Genomic DNA, 20800 nt, shown 5'->3' with positions numbered 1-20800 from the left:
CCTTTCTTGTTTCCACAGGTCTCTGTGAGGAGTGGCATCCTCTCATGCCGGGTGAGCTGTCCGGACAGCTGAATATACAGGTAAGTGCCTTTTGTCTTCTGGGGCTAGGAGGCTGGCACTGCAGGGGCTCAGCCCTATCTGTATTTAATTTGGGACACAAATTCCTTAACAAGGACAATTTCTGGCAGTGAGCAGGCACTTTTAATGTGATTAGGGAAATTTTAGTATTAATCTACTTCAGGATAGAAGGGGTTAACCCTTATTTGAGACTCAGATTTTTTATATAATAATTATCAAATCCTTATGTATAAGGATGATTCTTGTAAGTTCAAATTCCTTCGTATTTTGAATATTTAGAGGGGAATGAGGGGACAGTTCAAATCTGTTAAACAATTTTATGTCTTTATTGCCTAGGGGAGAGTTTGCCTTTCGTTTATGTCGCCTGTTTTAAGGTACGATTTACAATCGTGGGTGTTTTTCTTCCGTTTTTTGTTTAAATAAGTAGAACTGCGTTTGTTATTCCCTTATGGGGGACGAAGCGCGATGTATGCATGCTTCATCTTCTTGCAGTGTTTAATTCCGCCTCCTTCTCAGACTGAGCAGCGCCATTTTGGATTCTAAGGAATGCAGTCCGTAGTCCCGACTTGTTCTCCAGGTGGAGATCGGAGCGGCGCTCTTGTGCTGCAAGTTTACAAGACCCATTGTTTTATATTTAGCTGCCGCTATAGACGGGCTAAATTATTATGTACCAAGGGCTAATCTTAGACCTTAGGGAATTACACTGGACAAAGTGCCAAATTGTATTTTAATGTGTTATAAGAAATACATGCTCTGTTTTTTTTCTGATAGCAGTTTGAATTGTCGCTTTTAATAAAGACTCTATACGGGGCAAATTACTTGATAGATGTGTAGTATAAATTTGTCTATAATTTTAAAGATTTTTTTTAAAAAAAATATTTCTGCTTGATTAGTTAGATGTCTATGTAAGCAGTTATTTTTTGCCCTTTTCTGTTTTTGTTTCCCTATACGGGTGGCACAATTTGTTAAACTATTGTATGTACAGTTAGTTTGCTGCCTCAGATCATCATTTTCCCCCAGGATTATGCTGTTTAGATATGCAACAGTTTCTCCTATACATCCCAAGCTTTAACAGAGTCACAGGCAGTGCCCCGCAGTTCCTTCTTTATCTCAAAAAGGAGTGCATTGCTTAAGATTTTATTGTTTAGGTATTTCTGTGATATATGTTAGCATCTGAGCCTCATATCTTCCAGGATGATACTGTTTAGGCAACAATACAGTTTTTTCCTTATCTGTCCCAAACCTCTATGGCGTCACAGCAGTGCCCTGCGGTTCCTCTCAATCTCCTGGAGGAGTATGTTTGCTAACAGATTTTGCAGCTCAAGTGTCCTCTGGGGATATTTGGGGCTTGCCTGTTTTTCCTTATCTCAGGAAATTTGCAAGAGGATATGTTTTCTTTGGATTTTAAGGTTTCTGCTCCACTTCTCTATGCTTTGTCGGTAGACTTCTGAGGGTGAAATCTCAGAATGGGTAGTTTAATTCCTTCTTCTGATGCTGAAGTGATTTCCTTCAAATGTATGCTTGAACACCTCGTGTATTGTTAAAGGAGGTTTTTGGTTATTTGGACGACATCGATGCCCCCGTCGTTGTCAACCCTTGGAAGTTTAGTAAACTTGATCTTTTCTGTGATGTTCTTTTCTTCAGAGCAGGTTCTAGAAGTACTATGAAATGTTTTTCATAGGAGAAGCTAGGGATACCTTTCTCCCTGTCTCCAGTCCTTTTAAGGATTCTCATGTTGCTGACTCCTTTAAATGCACAGTGTCCTAAGTAGAAGGGAACTTTTCTACTATGGTGGATAAGTATTTGGAGGTTTAATTGTTCTTTTAGAGCAATTACCTGTCTTATTAGACTTGCTGTACTAGCCGCCGGACATTGATGCAGTCTTGACAGCTGAGTAACCTACCGGTGGTTTAGTGGTACAGCTTAGGCTTTATAATTCTGCAGTTGCAGTTTCAATTCTTAATTTTCCTTCTAATCAACGCTTCTGGCGTCTCCTTTTTAAGATTGAGACCTTGTTGGGACTTGGTCTAGCAGAATTATCCTCTGACTGTAAGGGTGAAAAAGATATTTTTCTACCACATGTCAAGAGAGTAAGACTGAAGGATAGTTTCCTTTTTGTGCTCATTCTTGCCTTTTGGAATCCAATCCAGGATTTCCTCCCAGGGGCAGATTTCGCTATCTAGGGTATCTGCAATCCAGGTTCGATGAGTGACATTCACAGTCCCAGTTTGGGTACAGGATCTAGGTATTTAGCTCAGATTCTGACCTGCAATTTTGAGTTTCTGAGTTTTCATCATCCTAGACAGACTTTTAGGTCTTGGGATATTGCAAGGTTTTCTTCTGTTATGTGTGATCAGTCCACGGGTCATCATTACTTCTGGGATATAACTCCTCCCCAACAGGAAATGCAAGAGGATTCACCCAGCAGAGCTGCATATAGCTCCTCCCCTCTACGTCAGTCCCAGTCATTCTCTTGCACCCAACGACTAGATAGGATGTGTGAGAGGACTATGGTGATTATACTTAGTTTTTATGACTTCAATCAAAAGTTTGTTATTTTAAAATAGCACCGGAGCGTGTTATTACTTCTCTGGCAGAGTTTGAGGAAGAATCTGACAGAGATTTTTTACTATGATTTTAACCGGAGTCGTTAAGATCATATTGCTGTTCTCGACCATCTGAGGGAGGTAAAGGCTTCAGATCAGGGGACAGCGGGCAGATGAATCTGCATTGAGGTATGTGGCAGTTTTTATTTTCTGAATGGAATTGATGAGAAAAGCCTGCCATACCGTTAAAATGACATGTATGTATACACTTCAGTATTCTGGGGATGGTATTTCACCGGAACTACTGTGTTAAAGGTCACTAATCCTTTTAATAACTATTCTCATGTTAAACGTTTTTGCTGGAATGTAGAATCGTTTACATTGCTGAGGTACTGTGTGAATAAATATTTGGGCATTATTTTCCACTTGGCAGTTTTTTTGCTTTAATTGTGACAGTTTCGTTTCTCTTCACTGCTGTGTGGGAGAGGGAGGGGCCGTTTTTGGCGCTCTTTGCTACGCATCAAAAAATTCCAGTCAGCTACTTTTATATTTCCTGCATGATCCGGTTCATCTCTGACAGATCTCAGGGGTCTTCAAACTTCTTTGAAGGGAGGTAAATTCTCTCAGCAGAGCTGTGAGAATTCTTATAGTGACTGTGTATAAAAAACGTTGTTTTGTTTTCTTATGTACAAATTTAATTAGTGTTGTTTTTTACTAATGGGAACAAACCTTTGCTAAAAGTTGTGTTGTTTTAAAGTTTGATGCAATAACTGTTTTTCAGTTCATTATTTCAACTGTCATTTAATCGTTAGTACCTCTTTGAGGCACGGTGCGTTTTTTTGCTAAAAAAGTTTATAACCAAGTTGTAAGTTTTTTTTTTGCTAGTGTGTTAAACATGTCTGACTCAGAGGAAGATATCTGTGTCATTTGTTCCAATGCCAAGGTGGAGCCCAATAGAAATTTATGTACTAACTGTATTGATGCTACTTTAAATAAAAGTCAATCTGTACAATGCGAACAAATTTCACCAAACAGCGAGGGGAGAGTTATGCCGACTAACTCGCCTCACGCGACAGTACCTGCATCTCCCGCCCGGGAGGTGCGTGATATTTTGGCGCCTAGTACATCTGGGCGGCCATTACAGATAACATTACAAGATATGGCTACTGTTATGACTGAAGTTTTGTCTAAATTACCTGAACTAAGAGGCAAGCGTGATCACTCTGGGGTGAGAACAGAGTGCGCTGACAATGCTAGGGCCATGTCTGATACTGCGTCACAGCTCGCAGAGCATGAGGACGGAGAGCTTCATTCTGTGGGTGACGGTTCTGATCCAAACAGATTGGACTCAGATATTTCAAATTTTAAATTTAAATTGGAGAACCTCCGTGTACTACTAGGGGAGGTCTTAGCAGCTCTCAACGATTGTAACACTGTTGCAATACCAGAGAAACTGTGTAGGTTGGATAAATACTTTGCGGTACCGGCGAGTACTGACGTTTTTCCTATACCTAAGAGACTAACTGAAATTGTTACTAAGGAGTGGGATAGACCCGGTGTGCCGTTCTCACCCCCTCCAATATTTAGAAAGATGTTTCCAATAGACGCCACCACTCGGGACTTATGGCAAACGGTCCCCAAGGTGGAGGGAGCAGTTTCTACTTTAGCTAAGCGTACCACTATCCCGGTGGAGGATAGCTGTGCTTTCTCAGATCCAATGGATAAAAAATTAGAGGGTTACCTTAAGAAAATGTTTGTTCAACAAGGTTTTATATTACAACCCCTTGCATGTATCGCGCCGATTACGGCTGCGGCAGCATTTTGGATTGAGTCGCTTGAAGAGAACCTTAGTTCCTCTACGCTAGACGACATTACGGACAGGCTTAGAGTCCTTAAACTAGCTAATTCTTTCATTTCGGAGGCCGTAGTACATTTAACCAAACTTACGGCTAAGAACTCAGGATTCGCCATACAGGCACGCAGGGCACTGTGGCTAAAATCCTGGTCAGCTGATGTTACTTCTAAGTCCAAATTACTTAATATACCTTTCAAGGGGCAGTCCTTATTCGGGCCCGGTTTGAAAGAAATTATCGCTGACATTACGGGAGGTAAGGGCCACGCCCTACCTCAAGACAAGGCCAAAGCTAAGGCTAGACAGTCTAATTTTCGTCCCTTTCGGAATTTCAAAACAGGAGCAGCATCAACCTCCACTGCACCAAAACAGGAAGGAGCTGTTGCTCGTTACAGGCAAGGCTGGAAGCCTAACCAGTCCTGGAACAAAAGCAAGCAGGCCAGGAAACCTGCTGCTGCCCCAAAGACAGCATGAACCGAGAGCCCCCGATCCGGGACCGGATCTAGTAGGGGGCAGACTCTCCCTCTTCGCCCAGGCCTGGGCAAGAGATGTTCAGGATCCCTGGGCACTAGAGATCATATCTCAGGGATACCTTCTAGACTTCAAATTATCTCCCCCAAGAGGGAGATTTCATCTGTCAAGGTTGTCAACAAACCAGATAAAGAAAGAAGCGTTTCTACGCTGCGTACAAGATCTGTTAACAATGGGAGTGATCCATCCGGTTCCGTGGTCGGAACAAGGACAAGGGTTCTACTCAAACCTGTTTGTGGTTCCCAAAAAAGAGGGAACTTTCAGGCCAATCTTAGATTTAAAGACTCTAAACAAATTCCTAAGAGTTCCATCGTTCAAAATGGAAACTATTCGGACAATCTTACCCATGATCCAAGAGGGTCAGTACATGACCACAGTGGATTTAAAGGATGCTTACCTTCACATACCGATCCACAAAGATCATCACCGGTATCTAAGGTTTGCCTTCTTAGACAGGCACTACCAGTTTGTAGCTCTTCCATTCGGATTGGCTACGGCTCCAAGAATCTTCACAAAGGTTCTGGGTGCCCTTCTAGCGGTACTAAGACCGCGAGGGATTTCGGTAGCTCCGTACCTAGACGACATTCTAATACAAGCTTCAAGCTTTCAAACTGCCAAGTCTCATACAGAGTTAGTTCTGGCATTTCTAAGGTCGCATGGATGGAAAGTGAACGAAAAGAAGAGTTCTCTCTTTCCTCTCACAAGAGTTCCATTCTTGGGGACTCTTATAGATTCTGTAGAAATGAAGATTTACCTGACAGAAGACAGGTTAACAAAACTTCAAAATGCATGCCGCGTCCTTCATTCCATTCAACACCCGTCAGTAGCTCAATGCATGGAGGTGATCGGCTTAATGGTAGCGGCAATGGACATAGTACCTTTTGCACGCCTACACCTCAGACCGCTGCAATTATGCATGCTAAGTCAGTGGAATGGGGATTACTCAGATTTGTCCCCTGCTCTGAATCTGAATCAAGAGACCAGAAATTCTCTTCTATGGTGGCTTCATCGGCCACACCTGTCCAGGGGGATGCCATTCAGCAGGCCAGACTGGACAATTGTAACAACAGACGCCAGCCTACTAGGTTGGGGCGCTGTCTGGAATTCTCTGAAGGCTCAGGGACTATGGAATCAGGAGGAGAGTCTCCTTCCAATAAACATTCTGGAATTGAGAGCAGTTCTCAATGCCCTTCTGGCTTGGCCCCAGTTAATAACTCGGGGGTTCATCAGGTTTCAGTCGGACAACATCACGACTGTAGCTTACATCAACCATCAGGGAGGGACAAGAAGCTCCCTAGCAATGATGGAAGTATCAAAGATAATTCGCTGGGCAGAGTCTCACTCTTGCCACCTGTCAGCAATCCACATCCCGGGAGTGGAGAACTGGGAGGCGGATTTCTTGAGTCGCCAGACTCTTCATCCGGGGGAGTGGGAACTTCATCCGGAGGTCTTTGCCCAAATACTTCGACGTTGGGGCAAACCAGAGATAGATCTCATGGCGTCTCGCCAGAACGCCAAACTTCCTCGCTACGGGTCCAGATCCAGGGATCCGGGAGCAGTTCTGATAGATGCTTTGACAGCACCTTGGAACTTCAGGATGGCTTATGTGTTTCCACCCTTCCCGCTGCTTCCTCGATTGATTGCCAAAATCAAACAGGAGAGAGCATCAGTAATTCTAATAGCACCTGCTTGGCCACGCAGGACTTGGTATGCAGATCTAGTGGACATGTCATCCTGTCCGCCTTGGTCTCTACCTCTAAGACAGGACCTTCTGATACAGGGTCCATTCAAACATCAAAATCTAACTTCTCTGAAGCTGACTGCTTGGAAATTGAACGCTTGATTTTATCAAAACGTGGTTTTTCTGAGTCGGTTATTGATACCCTGATTCAGGCTAGGAAGCCTGTTACCAGAAGGATTTACCATAAAATATGGCGGAAATACCTATACTGGTGCGAATCCAAAGGTTACTCCTGGAGTAAGGTTAGGATCGCTAGGATATTGTCTTTTCTACAAGAAGGTTTAGAAAAGGGTTTATCAGCTAGTTCATTAAAGGGACAGATTTCAGCTCTGTCCATCTTGTTACACAGACGTCTGTCAGAAAATCCAGACGTCCAGTCCTTTTGTCAGGCTTTAGCTAGGATCAAGCCTGTGTTTAAAGCTGTTGCTCCACCATGGAGTTTAAACTTAGTTCTTAACGTCTTACAGGGTGTTCCGTTTGAACCCCTTCATTCCATTGATATAAAAATGTTATCTTGGAAAGTTCTGTTTTTGATGGCTATTTCCTCGGCTCGAAGAGTCTCTGAGTTATCAGCCTTACATTGTGATTCCCCTTATCTGATTTTTCACTCAGACAAGGTAGTTCTGCGTACTAAACCTGGGTTCTTACCTAAGGTAGTCACTAACAGGAACATCAATCAAGAGATTGTTGTCCCATCCTTGTGTCCAAATCCTTCTTCAAAGAAGGAACGTCTTTTACACAATCTGGATGTAGTTCGTGCCCTCAAGTTCTACTTGCAGGCAACTAAAGATTTTCGCCAAACTTCTTCCTTGTTTGTCGTTTACTCTGGACAGAGGAGAGGTCAAAAAGCTTCTGCTACCTCTCTCTCTTTTTGGCTTCGTAGCATAATACGTTTAGCCTATGAGACTGCTGGACAGCAGCCTCCTGAAAGAATTACAGCTCACTCCACTAGAGCTGTGGCTTCCACTTGGGCCTTTAAGAATGAGGCCTCTGTTGAACAGATTTGCAAGGCTGCAACTTGGTCTTCGCTTCATACTTTTTCCAAATTTTACAAATTTGACACTTTTGCTTCTTCGGAGGCTATTTTTGGGAGAAAGGTTCTTCAGGCAGTGGTTCCGTCTGTATAATGAGCCTGCCTATCCCTCCCGTCATCCGTGTACTTTTGCTTTGGTATTGGTATCCCAGAAGTAATGATGACCCGTGGACTGATCACACATAACAGAAGAAAACATAATTTATGCTTACCTGATAAATTCCTTTCTTCTGTTGTGTGATCAGTCCACGGCCCGCCCTGTTTTAAGGCAGGTAAATATCTTTTAAATTATACTCCAGTCACCACTTCACCCTTGGTTACTCCTTTCTCGTTGATTCTTGGTCGAATGACTGGGACTGACGTAGAGGGGAGGAGCTATATGCAGCTCTGCTGGGTGAATCCTCTTGCATTTCCTGTTGGGGAGGAGTTATATCCCAGAAGTAATGATGACCCGTGGACTGATCACACAACAGAAGAAAGGAATTTATCAGGTAAGCATAAATTATGTTTTTTTCTGGACAATATATAGTTCAGGTGTCATCCTCTCTTTTAAGAAATCTTGTCCAATCTTTTTTTCCCAGGGAGGGGAAATGAATCTGGAGTAGGGATCCCTTGTTCACTCCACAAGGGTCATTATTTGGGGTTACAGCCACTATACCCTGAATGCACTCGATTCCGTCTGATCTCGGAAGTTATGCAGGGTCAGGCCTGGTCTGTACCTGAGTGGAAGACCACCTAGGAACACCAGGTGCGGTATGCTTGGTCCTTAATAGATTCTCTATTTAGGTTAAGACTTTTCATCTCTCTGGTCTACTGTCCGGCCAACAGCAAGCCCTAGTGTTCCGGTAGCTAGCTTGGCCACTTTGCAACCAGTAGATTGGGAGTTCGGATCTAGCTACAGCTGATTTTCCTCGCTTTGCTATTTTACATAGAAGGGAGATCTCTCAGATCTGTCTCAAAGGATAGATCTAGATCAGTCAAGAGACTGTTTCCCATAGTATTTTTTTAGGGGTATCTATCTCGGGGCACGTGCTTCTGGAGATATTCCTGGGTGATATGACCACGATGCCAGTCTGCTGGGCTAGTAAGCTGTCTGGGTCTTGTTTAAGAATTATGGACTCGGAAGTGTCTGCTTATCTCTTTAACATCTTGGAGTAGAGAGCGATTTGCAATGCTCTGATGGCTTGAACTTTTGGCCTCAGTCGTCCTTCACTTGGTTCCAGTCGGATATTATTACCTCATTGGTTTATTTCAGCCACCAGGTAGGAACTAGGGGTTTCTGAGCCATGTTGGAGGTGATTTGGATTGTTCAGTGGGCGGAAGCTCACAATTGCTGTCTGTCCTCCATTTTTCAGGGGTGGACAATTGGCTTTTGAACAGATTTTTCATCCCGGCGGAGTGGGTCCTCTTCCGGAGGTATTTTCTAGGTAAACCCTCAGATGGGGAGTCTGGAGTTGGCTTCTGAGGCTGTTTTAACAGAACGCCAAGTTTACATGGTATGGTGATCACTGATCGCCCTGATAGATGCTTGCGTTTTTCTTGGAATTCAGTCTGGCATAACTGTTTTCTCTGTTTGTTCGCATTACAAGAGTCATTGCTCATATTCAACAGGAGAGAGCGGCAGTGATTCTATTAGTCTCTGCGTGACCTCGCAGGACCTGGTATGCAGACTTAGTAGTAATGTCATCTCTCCACTTTGGACGGTCCCTGAGGAAGGACCTTCTGAGCAGGGTCCCTTCCTTCATTTAAATCTTGTTTCTCTGATGCTGCCTGCTTGGAGATTAAATGCTTTGTTTTGTCTAAGCATGGGTGTTCTGAGTCGGTCATTGTGACCATGACTCAGGCTTGCAAGCCAGTTTCTAAAAGTTTTGTCATAGATTATGGCGTACTTCTCTTTTTTGGTGGGAATCAAAGGACTACTCTTGGAGTGGAGTCAGGATTCCTAGATCTTGGTCCTGTCTCCAGGATATCTAGAGAAGGATTTGTCAGTCAGTACCCTAAAGAGTCTGATTTCTGCATTGTCTATTTTTGCTACATAAGCTTCTGGCGGACTTGCCAAATGTGCAATCTTTTTGTCAGGCCCTGGTCGGAATCAGGCTTGTGTTTAAGTTGGTTGCTCCACCTTGGAGCCTATACTTGTTCTTAGAGTTTTGCGTCAGGCTCTGTTTGAGCCTTTTCATTCCATAGATATTGAGTTGTTATCTTGGAAGACTGTCTCTTCTGCTCAGAGAGTCTCGGAACTCTCAGCTTGGCAGTGTGATTCACCTTATCTTCTCTTTTATGCAGATGAGGCGGGTTTTAGCACTACTTTAAGTTCTTCCTAAAGTGGCTCTGGGCAAGAAATTTTATCAAGAATTTGTTGTTTCTTTTCTTTGACATAGTTCTTCTTTCTGTTTGTTGCACAAATTTGGAGGTTGTGCGTGATTTATGTCAGGTGACTAAGGATTTTCACCAGTCTTCTGCCCTGTTTATTTGTTTCTCTGAGAAAAGTAGAGGGCAGAAAGCTTCTGCTATTTTTCTTTCTCTTTTGAGAGAGGTATATTTGGTATTGCCTATGAGACTACTGGGCTGCAATCTCCTGAGATAATTTCAGTCCTTTCCATTAGGACGGTCTCTTTTTTTTTTAGGTAATCAAAATTAAGCTTCTGTGAAAGGGATTTCAAGGCTGCTACTTGGTTTTCTCTGCATAGTCTGTCCAATTTTTCCTTTGGGAGAGAGGTTCTGCAAGCAGTGGAGCCTTCTGTTTAGTTCACCTGTCTTGTCCCTCCCTTATCATCTGTGCCCTCTAGCTTGGGTATTGATTCCCAACAGTAATTGATGATCCTGTGGACTCACCGTGCCATTAGAAAGAAAAAAAAATTATGCTTACCTGATAAATTTATTTCTTGACACGGTGAGTCCACGGCCCACCCTGTTTTTCCAGACAGTTTCTGTTATATAAACCTCAGGCACCTCTGCACCTTGTGTTATTTCCTTTCTCTCTTTTCCTTTGGTTGAAGGACTGGGGTTTGTGGGAAGGGAAGTGATAAGTGCTCTTTGCCTCCTCCTGCTGGCCAGGAGTGATATTCCCAACAGTAATTGATGATTCCGTGGACTCACCGTGTCAAGAAATAAATACATTTATCAGGTAAGCATAAATTTTGTTTTTAATTTGTTAAAAGTACAGCAAAATCATATGTATATCTATCTCAATCCTATGAGGTAAGTTGCCGCATCTGTGAGGGTTAGCCCAAAACTGGATATATATCAGAAGCTGGTTAGGTATTCCCCTCCTGGAGTATGGTGTAATGCTTCCAAATAGGAGTTCCTGAGTGCCTCTCAGTGTGCCAGATGATTATGCAAAGCAAAAGATAGCATAATATTGTTTTAATAGTGCAAAAGAAAGAGACAACACAGATACAATTCCTACTCACATTTGGAAACTTTAAACATATGAGGTATGTATAAGCAGGCAATGTAAACACCTATACTTATACAAGATTCCTTCGTTTTCCCAGTGGTGGGTCAGGGTAAGCAGTGTTTAATATCAGTAAAGCAGAAAGTCTTAACACCAATGCGGTGCTGTGCTGGCACACTTAAGTGCCCAGGAAATAAGTCCCTTACGTGTTTCGAAGGATCAAATATTCCTTCTTCCTCAGAGGAAGAATAATGTATGTGTGTGTGTGTATATATATATTTTTTTTCTTTTTTTTTTTTTTTCTTTTTCTTTCATGTAAGTGGCAAGAGTCCATGAGCTAGTGACGTATGGGATATACATTCCTACCTGGAGGAGGCAAAGTTTCCCAAACCTCAAAATGCCTATAAATGCACCTCCCACCTCACTCATACTTCAGTTTTTCAAACTTTGCCTTCATTGGAGGATGGTGAAGCATGTTGTGCTTGATTTCTTCTGTGAATGGCGCTTCTAAGCATTTTGAAGCCCAGTTCCTCTCAAAGTACAGTGTTTGTCTGAGAGATGTGGAGTATTAGCCTAATGATGCCATATTTCTTTCTAATGACACAGTGAGTCCACGGATCATCTTAATTACTGTTGGGAATATCACTCCTGACCAGCAGGAGGAGGCAAAGAGCACCACAGCAAAAGCTGTTAAATACCACTTCCCCTACCCACAATCCCCAGTAATTCTCTTTGCTTGTATCGGTTGCAAGGAGGGGTAAAGTTAGGTGTCTGATTCTTCAATCAATATTTTATTTTTTAAGCAGAGCAAGTTTGCTCTGGTTTTCTTTGGGGTTTAGTCAGAGCAAGTGGTGGCTTTTAAGCATTTGGGAACTTGTGGGGTATAATCCCCACTGGGCTTCCCAAGTAGTTTCATGCTGCCCTTGGTTGAAAGTTTGAGTAAGTTTACTCAGCCTTTTCTTTTTTACACAGGTCCATGTGAGGTAGGAAGCCCCTCTCATACCAAGTGAGCTGTCCTGCTGCCGGACAGATTTTTGAGGTAAGTGCCTATTTCTTCCCCTGTTTTGCTATAGGAGAATTTGGCACTTTGATAGTTAATACTGTCTAAATATACAATCAGCCTTCTAGGTTAACGGTTTATTGTATGGCAGTTTTGCAGGCACTGGGGATGTTTGGAGGCTCAGTTTATTATGTTTACTTTGGTGTACATGTTTTTTGTTTGTTGTTTGTTCCTTCTTTGCGTCCTAATCCTTCTCATAAGGAGCGTTTGTTGCACAACCTGGATGTGGTTCGTGCATTGAAATATTATTTGCAGACGACTAAGGATTTTCGCCAGTCTTCTTCTTTATTTGTTGTCTTTTCTGGGAAGCGTAAGGATAAGAAAGCTACGGCTACTTCTCTTTCCTGTTGGTTGAGGAGTGTTATTCGCTTGGCATATGAGACTGCTGGTCAGCAGCCTCCTGAGAGAATCACGGCTCATTCCATGAGGGCTGTTTAATCTTCTTGGGCTTTCAAAAATGGAGATTCTGTACATCAGCTTTGCAAGGCTGCGACTTGGTCATCTTTGCATACTTTTTCTAAATTTTTACAAATTTGATACTTTTGCTTCAGCAGAGGCTTCTTTTGGGAGAAAGGTTCTTCAAGCAGTGGTGCCTTCTGTTTAGGTTAACTGTCTTGTCCCTCCCTTATCATCCGTGTCCTCTAGCTTGGGTATTGGTTTCCAACAGTAATTAAGATGATCCGTGGACTCAGTGTCATTAGAAAGAAAATATAATTTATTCTTACCTGATATTTTTCTTTCTTTCTTGACACGGTGAATCCACGGCCCGTCCTGTTTTTCAGATAGTTTGCTTTTCTATAAACTTCAGGCACCCCTGCACCTTAGATTACTTCCTTTCTCCTTTCCCTTTTGTCGAATGACTGGGGATTGTGGGTAAGGGGAGTGGTATTTAACAGCTTTTGCTGTGGTGTTCTTTGCCTCCTCCTGCTGGTCAGGATTGATATTCCCGACAGTAATTAAGATGATCCGTGGACTCACCGTGTCAAGAAATAAATAAATTTATCAGGTAAGAATAAATTATGTTTTTTTTAGCTATCGGAAATCTATTCTAAGGCTCTCTGTAAATTCGGTTGTGGGGATTCATCTGCCACCTCCCTTTACAGATCGACATTATAGTCCTCTACCATTACCTCTGCTGATATGTTTCAGTACTGGTTTTGCTGTCTGCTATATGTGGATAGGTGTCTTCAGGTAAGTATATATCTTTTTTTTTTTAAGACACTCTAAGGTATGTTTGGCACAAGTTTTAAATATATATTGCATATATTTGCCATGAGTCAGGTCTATGTTTATTTCCCTTTGCAGTCTAACAGTTTCAGCATGGAAAATTATGTTTGGGAGAAATTTAGTAAATTTTTTCTTATCTGAGGTTCCAGCTAGTTGTAACTTCAATCTTGTTTTTTCAAATTTTTGCAAGCAAATTAGGCTTGCGATGGCTCAAAATGCTTCTATTTATTGCGTCATTCTTGGCACAATTTTTTTTGGCTCGAAGGTTGCATTCGTTGTGACTCGAGTCACGTCATTTCTTGCGTCTTTGTTGACGCACATTTTTTGGGTGGGAAATCGCGCCTGTTATGACGCAAATCATGTCATTTCCTGTTAACCTTGGCGCCAAAAGTTTTTTTCTCAGCATTTGTGTCATCTATGTTGGCATCATTTTTGGCGCCAAAAATTTTGTTTTATTAAGTCTCTCTCCCTCTTTTGCCTTCTGCTTTCATTTGTTACAGAGGGCTATGATATTTGCTTTTGTTTTTCATATAAGCATTTTTTCCCATTCCTGAAATTTTGTGGAAATTGGATATTTTGTTTAAATGTTATTTTTTCTTTTTTTTTTGTTACATTTTTCAAGATGTCTCAAACTGATCCTGCCTCTGATGTTACTGTAGAAACTATGCTGCTTGTACACAATTTCTACCAAAGCTAAGTGTCTAAGTGTATATATTGTTTAATTAGCTGATTTTATTTCTTCAGCTCAAATATGTGGCACTTGTTATGTTTTATTATTCATACTGATAATGTTTCTATAGTACATATACATCTACTGTTTTATCTTCACAGTCTAATGTACATGATATTACTGTTAAAATAAAGGATTATATTGCAAAAGACATAGAGAAGGCTATGACTGCTATTCCGCTTTCAAATTAACGTAAACAATCTCTCCTAGCTTCTCATAAATCTATGAAGTTTGTATTGATTGACGGCATACTGTAGTATTTCTGCTGATGTGGTTGTCTATGACTCAAAGAATCCATTTTCAGAGACTGATTTTGATAAATTTAACTTTTCAATTCAATGTTTTCATTCTTTATTAAGGAAGTATGGTTTACTTTGAGTACTGAGGAATCTAGTCCTCTTGATTACAAGAATAGCAAATGTTTGAATTCTGTTTTTTTAAGCTTCTGAGGTAACTCTTTAAGTTTTTTCTTATTCCAGATGCTATTTATCATGTTTAGTAAAGAAACTAAACCTAGTGCTTCTTTTTACCTTTCTTCTAGGTTTTAAAAGCTATATATCCTTTACCTATGGCTAAATTTAGTGTTTTTAGGTAAAAGTCCCTAAATGTGGGGCTATTTCTTCTCTTGCCGAATGTACTTCTATCTTATGGAAGATATTTCTTCTTTCAAGTATCTTTTAGATAGGAAGTTTGTTTCCTATCTTAAGAGAAGCATGTTTACATATTGGCCATGTTTTTAACCTGCCATTTTTATGGCTAATGTTGCTGCCGTTTCAACTTTATTGGTTGGACAGTTTAGTTATCATATCTTGATTTGTCTAAGCATTGTTCTTTTACTTCAACATGCTAATCATTTCATTTATGATGCTATATTTTATTTAATTTTAACTGATATTAAAATCTTTGTTTTTAGCCATTTTTACTAGAAAAGTTTTATGGCCTAAATCTCTGATCTAGTGTTTAAATTTAGATTACTATCTTATTATTTTAGGATAGTAACTTTTTAAGATTTTCTATTGGATTTTATTATCTCCTCTATTACTGGGGGAAAGGGAGTCTTTTCTGCCCCAAGTTAAGAAATCTAAGGGCATTTTTTAAGCTCCCAGTTTTTTTTTTCATTCCCTTAAGGCCTCTGGCTCTGATTTTAGATTTTTTTTCCTGAATTTGAATTATTCCAAGCCTTATAATTAAACTAATTTCAGCCCCTAAGATTGCATGAAGGTGCGGCCTTTTAACCAGTTCTACTTCAAATCAGTGGATTCAGAATATTGTTTTCTCAGGAGTATCGAATAGGTTTCAGAATAAAAACCTCCCATGGGAAGATTCTTTTCCATCTTATAGAAACCCTGTTAAAAGCTCAGGATTTTCTGAATTGTCTTTCAGATTTAGAGTTTTCAGGGGTGATGGTTCCAGTTCCTCTGCAGGAACGGAGTTTGGGTTTCTATTCAAATCTATTCATTGTCCTAAAGAAAAAATTTGTACAGACCTATTCTGGACCTCAAATTTTTATATCGTTTTGTAAGAGTCCCTACTTTCAAGATGGTAACTATAGGGACTATTCTGCCTTTATGTTTAGCAAGGTTACTTCATGTCCACAATAGACTTACAGGAAGCTTATTTTCAATTCATTCAGGCCACTAGTGTTTTCAGAGATTCTCTTTTCTAGATAAGCACTACCAATTTGTCGCTCGTCCTTTTGGGCTAGCGGCAACTTAGAGATTCTTTTCAAAGATTCTTGGTGCCCTTCTATCTGTATTCAGAGAGCAGGGTATTGCTGTGTTTCCTTATTTGTATGATATTTGGTACTAGCTTTAATCTTTTCATTCAGCAGAATCTCACTTGAAACAACTAGTGTGGTGTCCTCAAGACATGGTTGGAGGATCAATTTACAATAGTGTTTCTTGATTCCTTAGACAAGGGTCACCTTTTTACGTTTCCAGATACATTTTAGTGTCTATGATTCTTTTTCTGATAGACTAGAGACGAATGAAGTTAATTTTAGTTTGTCTAAACCTTCAGTCTCTACTTTTTTCATTCAGTGGTTATGTGCATGGAAGTTTTTGGTCTCATGACTGCAGCATCAGGTGCAATCCTCTTTGCTTGTTTTCGTTTGGGGCTTCTAAAACTTTGCATGTTGCACCATAGGTGCAGGGATTATTTTCAGTTGTTACAACTGATATACTTAAATCCCAACACTTTTTTCTCTCTGATTTAGTGGTTGGACTATCACCTTATTGTTCAGGGGGCCCCATTTGTTCGTCCCTACCTGGACTGTATTCTCAACAGATGCAAGTTTTTCAGGTGGGGGAGCTGTCTGAGAGTCTCTGACAGCACTAGGGGTTTGGAAACCTCAGGTGGCGAGGTTACCAATCAATATTTTAGAACTCCATGCTATTTTCAGGGCTCTTCAGGCGTGGCCTCTATTGAAGAGACAACTTTTACATTTGTTTTTTAAACAGACAATATCACAACAGGGGCATTTGTCAATCATCAAGGAGGGACTAGCAGTCCTTCAATTATGGAGGAAGTATCTCGGATACTTTCTTGGACGGAATCTAACTCTTGGCTAATTTCTGCGATTCATATCTCAGGTGTAGACAATTGGGAAGGGGATTATCACAGCCGTCAGACTTTAGATCTGGGGCAGTGCTCTCTATTCAGATGTGTTTTTTTTCATCTTGTACAGATGTGGGGTCTTCCAGAAATAGATCTGATGGTCTCTCGTCTAAACAAGAAGTTTTCCAGACTCTTTTCCAGGTCAGTAACGTTTAAAAAAAAAAAAAAAGTTTTTTTTAAATTTGAATTTCCTGAATTATTTTTTCTTGTTGGTGTTAAGATGGAGCAAGAGGACTTGCAGGATATTACTTGCACTTTGCGCCTTGATGCTAATGTGGAGCCGCCTATTCCTATCTGTTCCTCATGTATAGAAAGAACATTACAGTATAGGGATAGGCTTTTTTATTCAGAGACTTCATTTTCTAAGGAGAATGTTGTTCAGGAGTCTCCTGTTCAAGCTGTTAAACAGCTTTCTCCCCAATCATCCCAATCTCAATCCTCTTCTCATGCAGTGCCCTGTGTTTCGTCTCAGGTTGGTTTTTCATTGCAGGATATGGCTACTCACATATCCACTGCTGTATCTGATGCTTTGTCTGCAGGGGAAGCGGAAGAGGAAGTTTAAGGGTTCTGATTCTGTTGGACTTCTTCCCATAAGTCTGAGAAAGAGGATACTTCAGTAGCGTCTGAAGGTGAAATTTCGGACTCTGATAGTGTAATTCTTTCTGCTGATTCTGAGGTGGTTTCCTTCAGATTTAAGTTGGAGCACCTCCGTTTGTTACTTAGGAAGGTTTTAACTACCTTGGATGGTTTGGTTCAATGGTCATAGTTACTCCCAAGAAGGTTAGTAAACTTAATATTTTTTTTTATGTTCCCTCCGTGGCGGAAGTTTTTCCTGTTCCGGATCGGGTTTCAGAGATTATTTCTCGGGAATGGGAAAAGCCTGGAATTCCTTTTTCCCCTTCCCCTATTTTTAGGAAGATGTTTCCTATTGCGGATTCTATTAAGGAATCTTGACAGACAGTTCCTAAGGTAGAGGGAGCTATTTCCACTTTTGCTATGAGGACCACTATTCCTATTGAGGATAGTTGTTCTTTTAAGGATCCCATGTATAAGAAGTTGGAGGCTTTGTTTAAGAGGATTTATGTTCACCAGGGCCTCCAGTGGTAGCCTGTTGCGTGTATTGCTACGCTTACCAGTGCGGCTGCATATTGGTTTGATGCGTTGTCTGATTCTATTCTTCAGGAGTCTTCTTCTTCTGGCCAATTCTTTTATTGTGGACACTTCTTTGCAGGTCGTCAAGTTGGGAGAAAAGATTTCTGGCTTTGCTGTTTTGGCTCACAGGGCTTTATGGTTAAAGTCCTGGTCTGCGGATGTATCATCCAAATCTAAGCTTTTCCTTACAAGGGGAAGACTTTGTTTGGGCCTGGTTTGGCTGAAATTATTTCTGATATTACTGGTGGTAAGGGGCATTCTCTTCCTCAGGATAAGAGAAATAAACAGAATGGTCGTCAGAGTAATTTTCGTTCCTTTCGTAACTTCTCTAGTAAGTCTTCCTCCTCTAAACAGGATCAATCCAAGCCTTCTTGGAGACATAATCAGTCCTGGAGCAAGGAGAAGCAATCTAAGAAGCCTGCCGCCGACTCAAAGTCAGCATGAAGGGTCTGCCCCCGATCCAGGAATGGATCATGTGGGGGGCAGGCTGTCTTTTTTTTCGCTCAGGCCTGGGTTCGGGACGTTTCAAATCCCTGGGTGATAGATATTGTGTCCCACGGATACAGGCTGGAGTTAAAAAAAAAAATCCTCCCAGGGGCAGGTTTCATCTATCAAGGTTATCTGTAGACCAGATAAAAAGAAAGGCATTCTTAAGTTGTGTTCAGGATCTTTCCGACATGGGAGTGATCGTTTCTGTTCCAGTTCAGGAGCAGGGACTAGGTTTTTATTCCAATCTGTTTATCATTCCCAAAAAGGAGGGAACTTTCAGACCCATCCTGGATCTCAAGTGTGTAAACAAGTTTCTCAGAGTTCTGCCTTTCAAGATGGAAACTATTCGGTCAATTCTTCCTCTGGTTCAAGAGGGTCAATTCATGACTACAGTATGTATATATATATATATATATATATATATATATATATATATATATATATATATATATATATATATATATATATATATATATATATATATATATATATATATATATAGGATGCATATCTGCATATCCCCATTCACAAGGATCATCACAAGTTTCTGAGATTTGCTTTCCTAGACAAGCATTTTCAGTTTGTGGCTCTTCCTTTTGGTATTGCAACAGCTCCCAGGGTGTTTTCAAATGTTCTGGGTGCGTTGCTGGTAGTTCTCAGATTGCAGGGGGTTAGGGTAGCTCCTTATTTAGACAACATTATAGTTCAGGCGCTATCTTTTCAACTAGCAAACTCCCACACGGAGTTGTTTTTGTCCTTTTCTGCACTCCCACGGTTGGAAGGTGAATTTTGGAAAAAGTTCCTTGATTTTGGCTACAAGAGTTGTATTTTTGGGAACCATTATATATTCTCTGGTAATCGAGATCTTTTTGCCAGAAGCAAGGAAGTAAAAAATGTTCAATTCATGTTTGGCTCTTCAGTCATCCCCTCAGTCATCGGTGGCCCAGTGTATGGAGATTATTGGTCTAATGGTCTCAGTCATGGACTTTATTCCATTTGCTCGGTTCTATCTCAGACCTCTGCAGTTATGCATTCTGAGACAGTGGAACAGATTATACGGATCTGTCTCCAAAGATTGTTCTAGATCAGGCTGCAAGAGAATCTCTTCCGTGGTGGTTGTCTCAGGATCTTCTCTCCCTGGGAACCTGTTTTAGCAGGCCTTCCTGGGTGATTGTGACCACGGATGCCAGTCTGCTGGGTTGGGGAGCTGTCTAGGGTTCATTAAAGGCTCAGGGTCTGTGGACTCGGGAGGAATCGGTTCTCCGTATAAATGTCTTAGATCTGAGAGCAATTTTCAATGCTCTTCTGGCCTGGCCTCAGTTGGCTTCAACCCAGTTTATCAGATTCCAATCGGACAATATAATGTATGTGGCTTACATCAATCATCAGGGAGGAGCTCGGAGTTCCTTGGCAATGAAGGAAGTAGCCAGGATTATTCAGTGGGCGGAGGCTCACAATTTTTTTTTTTTTTAAATCGTTTATTTATTGTTGACGTGCACACAATCATCTTATTACAAACTATGTGGCAGGAATACAGAAAGTGTTCTTTACAGAGATGAGACAAGCCTTATCAGATCCTGATGCATTTACACTTACAAAAATAATTTTTTTTTAAACAAAGAGAGCAGAACTTAAATGTAGCAAATGCAATGACACCCATTGAGTCTCTAAAATAATAGTATCTGCCTGGAATATATAGACTATGTATCACGTAATTTTCAAATTTTCCTGTAGGGTATGTGATACTAATCTCTACAGAGCACTAAATACATACATACCTGTCCTAAAACAGGTTAAATATACTTTTTAATGATGTCAATACGAGGGGGGTATGGGAAGGAAGAAGAAAAAAAAAGAAAAAAAAAAAGGGGGAAAACCAGAAGACCTGCAGTGCCCCCCATCCCTCTCCGCTCTCTCTCTCTCTCCACTAATCGGCCCAAAATACTGGGTATCTACCCGCGTTAATCAGTTCAAGAATATAGGCCGATTGGCTTAGGGGCTTAATTAGTTGCTGCTGTGCCGGAGGTGGGAGTGACAAAATTACTATACCCCATTTGTCTAGGAATCTTTTTATCTGAGCCTCATTACACTTAGATATTGCATATTGTTCCACCATACATTGTTTCAGTACTTCTTTTTTAAATTTTATAAATTTGGGTAGGTGGGGGAGTTTCCAATATTTCAAGATCAAATTCCTAGCTAATAATATTAAGGTATTGATTAACTTATAATTTTTTTGTTGTTGTGAAAATTTAACTAAGAAGATGACCATTTGAGCCTCTAATCTTATTTCTGTCTCTAGAATTTTGTTCAACCAAAACTTAATTTTCAGCCAGAACTGTTGGATT

General features: G+C 40.9%; 1 protein-coding gene and 1 pseudogene across 4 annotated transcripts in view; both read left to right on the top strand.

The window, feature by feature from the left end:
• Window positions 1-20800, top strand: part of RUBCN (rubicon autophagy regulator) — a 222708-nt gene that overhangs the window by 157650 nt on the left and 44258 nt on the right. The gene's annotated exons all lie outside the window — the stretch shown is intronic.
• On the top strand, window positions 8423-8541 carry LOC128658466 (uncharacterized; annotated as a pseudogene).

This window comes from Bombina bombina, chromosome 4 (genome assembly GCF_027579735.1).
Source record: "Bombina bombina isolate aBomBom1 chromosome 4, aBomBom1.pri, whole genome shotgun sequence".
Taxonomy (NCBI): Eukaryota; Metazoa; Chordata; class Amphibia; order Anura; family Bombinatoridae; genus Bombina; species Bombina bombina.
The sequence above is the reverse complement of the archived record's forward strand: the minus strand, read 5'-3'. Positions and strand labels throughout refer to the sequence as shown.